Below are 12952 nucleotides of genomic sequence, written 5' to 3' on the forward strand. Positions count from 1 at the left end.
CCACGTGAAGCTCATATTGCATGGTTAAGGCAGGTGAGGGGGTCAGAGCTAAATGGGGAAGACGTGGGAAGTGCAGAGACAAGGGGTAGCAATTTTGGGGCTGAGTTCACACCAAGTGTCTAATTTGGTGGCCAGCAAGAGAGGAAAGCAGAGTTTCAATACTTTACGTTGATATTAATCCCATGTGATGACTTTCTCTCTGTACATATCCAGTAGTTTCACATATAACATGTATAATGTTGTTTAGCAGAAACTGGTGGCTGGTTTAGTCAAAGTGGCCTTCAACAAAATTGTTTATGATTATTATACTTACAATAATGATGGCTGTTACTTTGAGACAAATGCACTAATGTTTACAAACATTTTGTGTTTCACATAGGAAATATCAAAAGCTCATAAAAAAGCCAGAATTTGTTTAATCAGGCTGTCCACAAATATCACAAGTACAACTCTGTAGCATTTATAGAAAAGACTGCATGTGCAGGAACACATTTGTGTCCTTGTTCATTGTAGCTCTGTCTGTCGATCTGTCTGTCTGTCTGTCTGTCTGTCTGTCTGTCCATATCCCTTCCTTTTTCTTTCTTCCTCCCTCTCTCTCCCTCCCTCTCTCTCACTTTATCTTTCCACACTACTGGGTTTTAATCACTGCTGTAATTGGCAACTCCCTGCTGTGCATGTGCACATACACACACAGACACACACCCGCACACATACGCTCTGCCTAGCTGCTGCAAATCCCTCTGGCAATGTATATGCGTGTGTGTGTATGTGTGTATGTGTGTTGTGGGGGCAGGAGAGAGAGATATGGAGAGATAAGGATAATGAAAGAAGGAGAGTTTTAGAACTGCAGGCCAACTCACCAACTCAACAATCTGTCTGCTGTGAAGCACCATGAGGAAGTGGAGCTGTGCAGCCAAATTGTAATTATCTGAGAGAGAAAAAAGACATGGCTCAAGATTTATTACAGAACAAAACGTTATGTTGGAGTTACTGGAGAACCTGATGCTGCCTCAGTTTAGTCAAATTAATAAATAGCCTTGTCATACTGAAAGTATGCCACATACTGTTTATATAGGAACAGATACTTGAGGGTCTAATGAGGGTGTCGGATGCTGTACAGATTGTGAAGCCCCTCTATATAGATAAAAACTGACTTGACTTGCATTAATATATCAGTATAAGGGCACCAATCTATCACAGATTAACAGATAAATAATTAGATTACTCTGGGCCGACAGTTTCCTTTGAGTTTGTTTACAACTATTTCTACATTGGAACACTTACAAGTTAGTTCAAGTTTGCACTTTAAGCCTCTGTGAACATAAATAACTTTGTCTTGCTTTTATAAACTATTGGAACATGATAAAGGAAAGCTCCTAAAAACAAAACCGATCAGGCCTAGATATAACAACTTCATAGCTGTCTTCACAAGGAAAATAGATTGGTTGGTTAATGGAAGATTCATTGATAATACGTTTTTTTTTAATTGCCAAAAAAAATGGCTCGTCTAGGATGGATATAGACAACTAGACCCATCTACACCCCCTGCAGTCATAAATGCTAGAATTAGTAGCAGTTATGGTATGAAAGTGCTACAGTTATAAATATTAGTCATCTTATTCTTAAACAAATTTGAGTGAAAAGCAGATACAAAAAGAAAATGCATGCAATGTTTCTCAGTTTCATTGCTAGGAGTCGCTATTTTGGTTCCAATCTTAGTGTTATAGTTATAGAAATATTAATTAATATTAATACAAAAACATCTGACATGGTATACAATATCGGAGAACTCCCAATTTGGATTTTGAATAATTGAAATATGTTGTATATTAATTGCATTTGATGATATTCATGATTAGACAATTACAGATTTTATTCTAGCAGAGGTGCATGTTGTAGACGCACTGTGACCCAGGTGCACTGTAACCCACCAATAGCTGTATTGATTTCCACAACAGCGTTGTGCTATCTACATAGAGTCCTGTTTTGTCTCATGTCTTTGTGCAAAATATGCCAATGTCAAGAAATGCTTCATAGAAAATACACATTTAAAGTCAGTTTGCTGTGACAGCTGTAATTATTTAGAGGGAAAATTGAAAGATTGCAGGACAGATGGTATCTGAGTTTTAGAAGTTAAACATACCCCAAATAATTGCTATATGTCATCATACATGCCAAGTGCCTGCAAAAATCACTGTAAAGAGTCAAATCACTTGGTGCACATGTAGAGTGAAAAATATTTTCAACATTTTTACTAAACTTTTAGATTAGTTCTTACAGGGGTAGGCACAATAACAGGGACACCTGTACAATCATCCATAATGTAATCCAATGCAATTGCATTTTTCTCACTAAAGAAAACCTTTCTGTTGAGACTTTCTCAAAGAGGCCTTGATTAGTCATTTTGAGGCTATAGTTTGTTGTGTTGTTGACAATTGTGTGTGTTGGAATGAAGTCCATATTTCCTCCCAGCACCACAAATCAGCCAATGCTGACAGAATTACAAAGTGTTGCCCTTCATGCAAAAAGCACATGCAGTGTGTTGAGACTTATTACACAGAATGGCAACATGAGCTAAAAGCACAGCAGAAGACATACATAGTAAAAGGTTTTCACGTAAAAATTGAGCAAGAAGAATATGTTTCATTAGTGAAAATAGTTTGTTGGATTTGTGCTGAATATATTGAGGCTTATTGGACCAGCAGTCGCCGACCAAATCCTACACTGTGAGAACCATGTGACAATGGCCATGATAAACCCAATGCTAAAGAATCAAGGCTTTATGGTTATCATGCCACATTGGCTGCAAAAAGGAAAGTTTCATGCTTGTGTGTGTGTGCATGTGTGTCTTTTATGTGGGTCACCCCACCATGTCTAATGGCCCCTTGCTGCGTGCAGCGTCCTGCGCTGAGCTGCTCCCTGCTGTCACACTCACACACACAAACAAATGCATACTCGCAGCGGGGGAGATTTTGGGGTGTCCCTCACCCTAATACCCTCCACAATACACCACCACTGCATCTGTTGCTCCTATTCTCAAAGTTGAAAGTTGATCAGGGAAGTGATAGCATGTCTCTGCAAAGATGGGTGACTACTTTTACCATTTTTATCTGCATTGCAGGTTATTGTTTCTTTATTTTACCCTAAGTTGACTAGGGCTGGATTTTAAGGATTAGCTGATGACCCACTCTTTTTGTTTTGTCTGTGTGAAATAGAGGTGAAGGCTTGGCCTTCTGCAGGCCTCCATCACACAGACACAGACAGTGTCTATCAAACTGCTAGCAATCGCCTCAAACAGGTGAGCATGTGCACCACACACACATTTAAAACACCACTATGACTTGTATTATGTATACTTCTCTTTTCACTTCTCTTCTAGGATTCAGGTTTAGATATAATTGATCAATTGTGCATTATAGTAAAACCATTTGGTATGTTTGTGTTGTTGTGTATCAAATCCATTGCTGCTGGATGGGAAATCTATAAGTAGTAGTACTTTTTCATAAAACAGCTTGTTAGCTTTCTTAGTTATTAGCTAACACCAAGCTCACCAAATCATGGTATCACTATGTCTAATGGAAACTACTGAATCCAGTCAGCTTATGCCTTATACTGTAAGAGTGTAGGTATCTTTTATTGGTAGTATCCCTATTACTGGTCGGGTGGAGAGAGGTTTTATGTACATGTTTCTATGTATTCTGCCTCAATGTGTGTTGTTTCCCTACAAAGACGCCAGTGTTTTTAGTTTGCTTTGTGTGTCAATCTAGGCTCTTACCAGACAGTAGGGAAGAAAAAGATCATCATTAAAATTCTAGCACTGCAATTTTATTTACAACCAGCATTGTGAAATAGTCTGAGGAGAGGAGAGTAGAGGGGAGGAGAAGAGGGGGATGGATGAGGTACAGAGTGAGAGAGGGGGAAGGAAAGAAGAGTGAAACACTGAGATGCTGAAAATTCAGATTACTACCGCTAGAACCTGCCCATCCCCACTGTACACCTGAAACAGACACACAAACACACAAGAGCATATTAACACAATGTATGGGGAAGGCATACAGGCATATACAATCAGTAAAGTGAACATTCATGCATACTAACTTGCTGCATACTCAAAAGTAAAAGGGCATGAACCATCTATACATAGCAAAACATTGCATGAATATTTTCTTCAATCCATAAAGCATGGAAACACAGTCACACACACACCAGCAAAATCTCAGCCACAGAGAAGCCAGCTACGTCAGTATATTTTCACACTGCGGTAGTGTCTCTTTGTCTGCCTGTCGACCAGCCAGCTGTAAGATGGAAGGCGAGAAATATGCTTTTAGCGAACGGCTTCTTAAGACAGCAGACACGGCTTTGGCATTTTTGTTTCTATACGACATTGTTGTAATATTGATTTCTGTCATACCATTATTTTAGTTTGGTGTTTGAAGTTTTGTTGCTCCATCAACGTGTGTATGTCTGATTATTTGTACACTAGGGTGTGTGTGTGTGTGTGTGTGTGTGTGTGTGTGTGTGTGTGTGTGTGTGTGTGTGTGTGTGTGTGTGCGCATGTCGAACAATGCATCAATTACTCACTATGTTTTGCATTTCACAGTTATGTATGCTTAGTATGTGAGACGTGTCCACACAAACATGCTAACACATACCTGGTGTGTGTTCAAATATTTGTGTGCACATTAGTGGGGGATGGCGACCTTCTGTCCACCTGTCCATGGCATCAGCTGTTGTTTGTGTTGCCACTCTCACACACACACACACACACACACACACACACACACACACACCTACACACACACACACACCACACAGACACACAGTCACACAGAGCAGGGGCAATTTGTTCCAATCCCGTTCTTGTTGAAAAGGAGAAGCCTGGCACTCCAGGCACAAACAGAAATATGTACACACACATACCAACAACAGGACTAGATTACAATATGCATCCCAATACAAAGACCCTGCTGCAGCACAAGCCACCTTTGGAAAGCTTAAAGTATTATTTGACATTTGCTAATTTTTTATATTTTGTAGAATGTAAAGTCGAGTGTCATAGATATATATATATATATATATATATATATATATAGAGAGAGAGAGAGAGAGAGAGAGAGAGAGAGAGAGAGAGAGAGAGTGAGCATATAAAAGACAACTTTTATACAAATTGTCATAATGTTGTGTCATCAGTTGTGCTCTGTTATATTAATTTTAATGTTAGCGTCAAATACTTAACCCACTTCAGCAAGTACAGCAATGTCACGACACCATGCCTTTTTACCTAGCAGTTGACAGTCATGCACTGCCTAAAGAGAAACCCACTTCAAGGGGAAAGCATCGATATGTAACACATACGGGCACAAAATGAAACCCCAGAAATGCATGGCGAGGCAGAGAAAGACACAGAGCCGTAGAGAATGATTCAGATGTATAGAAGGCCTCAGTGAGAAGCGTTTGCCATTGTGTGATAAACACAAACACAGATGCATTTAGGCTTTGATTTCAGGTTGCTTTTCACTGCTCGCAGTGGGAGCTGTCCTGAAGAAACAACCCTCTCACACACACACACACACACACACACACACACACACACACACACACACACACACACACCATGGACCGGACTGATAGGATTAGAGACTGGTGCTATAGTCACTCTCTCTTTCTCTCTCTTTCTCTCTCTCTCTCTCTCTCTCTCTCTCTCTCTCTCTCTCTCTCTCTCTCTCTCTCTCTCGCCTGCCAAGCCTTGATTATTCACAAGGTTAGTTCCTGATTGCCTATAGCAGTAGCAGACACAGGTTCATTATCTCTCCACCTCTTTTCCTCTCCCTCTCGCTCTCTGTCCATGTTGCAGTAAGTTAATGCTCGATGGTTGAGTGAAAGGGCTTGACTCACAAAAAGTAAAAATTACAGGCTCACAAAAAAAGGTCTTTTTAATTTTGAATGGTTAATAAATAAAATGTTAACAGTTCAAAGAAAATTAGAGTTCCTTGTCAATACACTTCTCAATTATTTCTATCAATGAATTGTGTTTCTATTCTTGCAGTCTTCCCTTATTTTCCTTTTAGCCAAAACACTTATTCATGCTTTTGATGTGATAATTAGGGAATTTGATTGAGGATGAAGATAATTATTTTAGTGTTTATCTATCTATCTATCTCAATAAAAAAAAGATTTACTTTATATTATCAAATCCACAATACCATACCACAAAATATTATTTTTATAATTAATCTTAATAAAAAATACGGCAGAGCTGGAGACAGGCAGGTTTCTAGACTACTGATGACATTCTACGTGTGTTGGTAGATATCAGTGCTACTGCAGCAGGCTTCAAAAGGTAGCCGTCGGCCAGCGCTCCACTGTCACAGAGGGTTGTTATAAAACCCCCACTAGTAGCTCAGATACAAAATACAGCATATGAGGAATGATTTGAGTTAGAATGACCTGAAACAAAATGTTTAATTTTGACACACATTTGCTTATGAGAGTAATTGTCCTGATATTTTGTTACAGACAACAACAACAACTGAAGCTTTATTTGTTTTGTTCCTCATTTTGCTGTCAGGATATCGAAAGAGTGTTGGTTTTTCTCCCTGTCTGAGGGACAATGTCCCCATTCGGAGGAGAGTGTGAGTGTAGTGTTGACACATGTTAGTGCTGGTTGATTAGTCGACATATAAAGGTACACGCAGCTCCTCCATCACTATTCAGCCATTTTGTCTCCCTGTCTGAGTGGATGTGTGTGTGTGTGTGTGTGTGTGTGTGTGTGTGTGTGTGTGTGTGTGTGTGTGTGTGAGGCTTTTGTTAAGGTAATGCAGAGGAGAGAGAGAAAGAGCGAGGGAGAAGACACCGTGAAAAATGACACGGACCACAGCCGAGTCCCGATGACCCATGGATGCTTTTTTTCCTTTGATGGCTGCACATTGGAATCGCACAATTTCAGTAATTTTTTTACCTCAAAAGTCTTAATTTTATAATAGCAGGGAAACTTAATAAATAAAGGGAAAAAATAAATTAAATGTTTTAGTGATGAATTGGTAGGAAGGTGTTGTGTGGGTCTGTTGTCTATTGTGTCTTAAGTGGATTAACAGAGCGGTCAGGGAGACAGACAGCCAAAGTGGCAACCATAACCGTTGTTTACAAGCTTGTGTCGCCTCTGTCGCTTCAAATTTTCATACAATGCTGATTTGTTTTCTCATGCTTTCCCACATTAGCGGGGTGGAGTTTGTGCAAAATTGTTGTGTAATCTTTTTCAGAAAAGCATGAAAGTTGACACAGTCACATCCCACATATTTACAGACATTTTCTACATTTGAAGCTTCCTCAATATTGCTGCATGTGATCAAATGAAATTCTATAGATGTTATTGTAAAACAATTTTACTATTATTTCGACCTAGGTTTTATAACAAGTGAAATGACAATTTCATAATGTAAAATTTAGGATTTCTGATTCATATCATGCGGTATGCAAAATAAAATAGCACTGTAAACTGTTTCATTCTGTATTTTATATTTTGAAATTGAAAAATGTTACAATGAAATCTCACTTTTTATTATTTTTGAATATCCACATACCATTAAGTTTCACAATCTGTGTTTGATAAACACAATGCCAGTAAATTTACCATTTTATTTAGGATACAAAAGATGTGTAAAAACATATAGATATTATTCATAATTGTCAAGGACAGAAGACACAAACCATTCACATTAGCACAGTTTCATATCAGTTTAAATCAAACAAAATGTCATGGTAAAATAGTTGTTTCTATTATAACAAATACATGTGGCACAATAATAATCGGATCATTTTCAGAACATTATTTAAATTTCCACAAATTCTCAACAGCAGAAATAATGTCAAAATTATTAGCAAAATTGAAATATGTTGTGTTTTGTAAATACCTCAAAATATATTAACAAGCATAGGGCTAGTTATTATCATTTACTTAATCAAGTCTAAAATATTTTATAATTGACTATTAACATTAAGTGACGTGTTTCATTTTGAACCAGGTACAATGTTATAATTTGGTTGAATGATAGTATTTTTATTATCCTTATTATTATTACATAGATATGTTAGATGGATCAGCATAATGAATTGCCTCACTGATTGTTTTTACAATTCTTGGAAAGAATAAAAACAAAGGAATTGTATCTGATAAATAGACATTACGTGTTTGAACAGCATAGCTCCCCCTCTGGTTTTTAGGTGACTTAACATCTTAAATGCACCTCATTTGATGGGTCCAGTCTGTGTGCAAAGTTAAATGAATGTTACGATGGTGAAGTGTATGGTTCATTCTTTTTTTCCCAATTTGTGCTTAAGTCCCATTTTTGTTCAAAAGTTGTAATGCAGAAGAGTGGTATTTCAGCTGCGCACCATATATTCATATTTATTTATTTAATATATTGGTTTTGCCCTTTGCTCAACTCTATTTTATATTTTTTGACATAACCACATAGTTTTCTAGAAAATCAGGCACTCAGCAGTCACCTAAGACCCTATCTGAGTTTTATCTCTAACATGATTTTCATTTCTGTTTAGAAAATGTCTTCTAAAAGTGTTCTAGTGCAGATTTTTAGGAATCAGAAAGCCATGTATCGCTGACAACTGTGTTGAAAAATACATGTAGGCCTTACTTTTGTATCAGACTGTTCATAGAGATCAAAATTACAATGATTTTAAGTGAAGCTTCTTTCATATGTATCATGGTGCATATTTTCTATATCTACAGATAATAAATACGCACATCTTTCAGATATGTTATCATGCTCCGTATTTCTTATCTCTACAGGTAATAAATATGCCTATATGTATACACTTAACCTTGCTTTCAAGAGATCAAAAAGATAAGATTTCTATAGTTTCTGAAGTGCTGTGAATTAGATGATGGTGTGATTTACCTTCAAGGCCTCAAAGTCACATCAAGTCAAACAGCATGTTTTATTCCATTTGCCTCATATTCTTTTGAAATGAAAAATGATTTCAATGAACACAAGCATGCTGCAGGTTGTGTATTGCTGCATGTGATGGCATATTCAGCAGTTAATGAGTGTTATGTTGTCCAAATGTATTCGGCGTTAGGAGAGAGTATGTGCAGTTTGTGACTTTTTTCTGTAGCTATGCATCAAAATTCAAGCTTCAGCATTTAGTAATTTTTTCAGTGTCTGTGCGAACAATTTTGTGTTTTGGAATCAATTTAGATTTATAGCGCCTGCTTAAATAGCAATACAGAAGATACATATTATAATCCGCCTCTTTACTGATGTCTGATGGCTTTCTTGCCTTCTTTTTTTGTGTTGTCAGGAACACAATCAAGGAATATAAACTCCCGCTTTTGTTTGTCTTGCAATAGCACTGAATGAGTGGTAGAATAAGAGATTATTGTGAAGGTGCACAAAGTCTGTGACGGTATTAAGACGGCCGTGTGTTAAGCCAAATTATCTTTTAGCGTTGAATCTATCAACTCCAATCAATCCTGTTAGCTTTGACTGAGGCCTGTGCTATGAGCTGCTATTCATGTCCAACCATCTATGTAAACAGAAAAGTGTTGTCGTGACTGTGTGCGTGTGTGTGCCGTAGCCTTTTAAACTGAGGTTTAGCATCCACAATGCTCCCTTTCTGTTGTATATTTTTCACTCTTTCTTTTTTCTGTCCATGTCACCCACTCCGTATCGTGAACGCACACACACACACACACACACACACACACACACAGTCAGTCAGTCAGACAGACCTACGAAGGATCAGTCATGCTAGAGGTCGTCTTTGGGCCGACTTGACATTGTTGTCTATAAGCTGCTTTGGAGCCAGAGGAGAAGTTTAAAGGACAATTCCAAATAGTTTGTACAAGAAAAGGTATTCTCACAGGCTTTCACACGTATTGCTCAGTGTCAGTGAACCACGCTTTGTACGGAAGGGGGAGGGCGTCAATTAATTCTCGGTTCAACCCTTTCCAAATGTGAATAGAAACTGCAATTGATTTGCTAATGACAGACTATTCACTCTTAATAAAATGGATAAAACAACCTTGTCCTTCTCAATATTGGAATGTTTGGAGGAAAATTGGCTTCGTAAATTGATTAAATTGAAGGTGAACTGGAGCCAGCCGTGCAGGATGTTGTTTTATGCTGCGGAAAGATGATTTGAGATAAATGTGATACAGCTGTTCATGTCAGTTTTGTTGCTTGAAATTGTTGAAGCAAACCGAATTATGATTATTGAATGAGTGGCAATATATGCTCGATCATTTACTAAATGAATCTGAATGTAATCAATGCTCTCGGGAAGCGCTGTCTTCATCTCAGTGGAGGATGCCTGGCTCAGGCTGCCAATGTCAGTGTCATCTTTTGATACAATGTTTTTACATGCAGACTTTCATATGATTTAGTTTTACAATTTAAATAATATTGTGTATGCCTGCCTCAGTATTTTCATTAATTTTTTATTTGGCTTTAACTATTTTTTGTATTATTATTCAAAAGAAGTGTGAGATTGTATTTTGTAAGGGAATTTTTATTCTCACTTCATAATCGTATTCTATTGTTGAAAACAACAAACCTTTTTTATGATATATATGATTGCTTGGGTTGTAAAGTGGTCAAATAATCATTGTTTGTTTTCTTAAGCTCATAAATGAACAACACAGTTAATGACTATTGTTTATTTCCCCCTTTCCCCTCCTCCTACAACAACAACAGTTGCTGTAACATGCAGTACTGGCTGGTATCATTTTAGCATTGCATTATTTATGGTTTTTTTATCTATCCAAACTAAACCACATTTGCTACATTATGACTAAAAATCATTGCGCCTTTTGAAATTGCATTTCCCCTGTTATTTCCCATCAAACTAACATTTACACTCTTGTCGCTTGTTAGAATGATTTCTTAATTCATAATGACATTACAATAATAACGATAGTCATTTGGGACGTGCTGTGTATGTGACGCAAATGGCATATAAATCCAGATGTGACTGGCTTTACTGAGCAGCTGTTGACGAGAATCCAGCTGATAAATGACTTTTAGGAGCTTTAAACCCTTCAGCTCCGGTATTCTGCATGTGGATTTTAATTTGAACATGACATCATGTAATGAAATATCAGGGAGCAGTGTGGTAGCTTAGTCTACCAGCCACACATTCACAGTGTTATGTTGATTGAAATCCAGGGTATGGCCTCCCTTTCCCTCTGCCGGTCTTGTACTTAATAAAACTGAAAATTGGCATATAAATTATCTAAAAAACAGCTGTGAATACAATCTGTGGCCTTCCTTGTCCATAGGCTTGCTGTGGTAGTCAACATGTTGTTGCTTTGCTGTAATGGATACTTGAAGAAATCTCAGCATGAGTTTACCGGTACATTCTAATGCTCGCACACCACACAGTTGTACTGTGGCTTTCAGCTGCTTCTGACTCCCAGACCCTCAATTGCAGTGCGTTGCCTCTCTGTCTGTGCAGGATAGAGTGCGGGATGGTGGACTTTTACCATGGCAACCACTAATGCAGTATAGATGCAGGGACTGAGCCTTGGCTACCATTAATACAGGATCCATGGAAGGCAGGTGAAATGTCATCCAGGCCGTTGTTTTAAATGAGCAAGTAGTGCTTTTGATGTCTAATGTGGTCAACACTAAATCCCACTTGGCTCTACTGTGGAAATGAGGTTCCTGTATTAGTTCAGCACTACAGCATCCTTTCTATTTAGTGTCTTTTCAGCAGCTTGTAGATGACAAAAGAATCTCTCCACAACATGGCTTCCTATACTGCACTATAGCACCACTTCATTTTTTATGTCAGCGCTGCCAATATTGTAGTGTCTCCTTCACATTGTTTCCTATATCGGCTTATACTGCCCAATCCTTATAATCCCACTGTAGTCTGAGTCAAATATCTGGTTCCTGCAGTGTCCTCTCACCTTCTTCTAGGATGGGATTTCTGTATCCTCCTCTACCTCCTCTTCACGTACTGGATTACAACTGGGCAACTTTGAAAAGTGACACCTAACAGGTTAGGATAGAGTTTTGATTAATGTAACTTTCTGGTTGATAATCTATCATGTTTTTTCTGTCAGAAAAAGGAAAAGTGTAACAATTTCACCACTGTATATTCTGTGGTGAATAAGGTTATGTTTAGATGATGCAATGTTTGCATGTCATGTGTAAAAGAAATTCACAGTGCAATAAAACATGCAGTGTGGCAAACTAAATAAAATGGCATACAGAGGCAGTGTTCCTTGATAGTCGAGTTAAAGTTAATTAATCCATATTTGTTAATATCCAGATTATTGAGTTCACAGACTACTTAGATACTATTGGAATAAATCAGTTATATTCATAACCAAAGTGGCTATTTCACCTTGAGAAATATATACATCCACAGATTGAGACATCTACAGCTCTACAGTTTCTTTAAAATACATGTAATCTTTGGTTTGCCCCTGAAGTGTGAGAGACATTTTTCAAGAAGACGTAAATCACAACCCCTCTACACAACAGCGTCGGTCCAAAACAAACATTCCTTCCATGTGGCCCTGTGTTTAGTGCTTCCCTGACCTGCCCTGCTGTTGCTGTGTGCATGTGTTCTTGTGTGTTCGGGGGTGTTTGTTTTGTCTGCCCCTATCTATAGCTGTGTCCTGCCCCTTTCTTTCACAGTTAGAGAAAGGAACCACACCCCTCAGGCCTTGGCCTAGTGTATGTGCGTGTGTGGCGTTTCGCTCTCTTGGGATTTGGGGATTTCTACTGCAGTCTCTGTTCCTAAGCAATCGCTACACTACACCAGATACATATACATCTACAAAATAAAAATAAAAACTTTACAATATGCATTACATAAAGATACACATGTATACACACATATACAGTATATGTCGTATGTGCACAAAAATATACCCACATACGGAAGTTTTAAAGGAAACATATAGATAGAGGCATGTCAACAT

The sequence above is a fragment of the Cebidichthys violaceus genome, unplaced genomic scaffold (genome assembly GCF_023349555.1).
Source record: "Cebidichthys violaceus isolate CVI_PGR_0920_01 unplaced genomic scaffold, fCebVio1.0.p SCAF_7, whole genome shotgun sequence".
NCBI lineage: Eukaryota > Metazoa > Chordata > Actinopteri > Perciformes > Stichaeidae > Cebidichthys > Cebidichthys violaceus.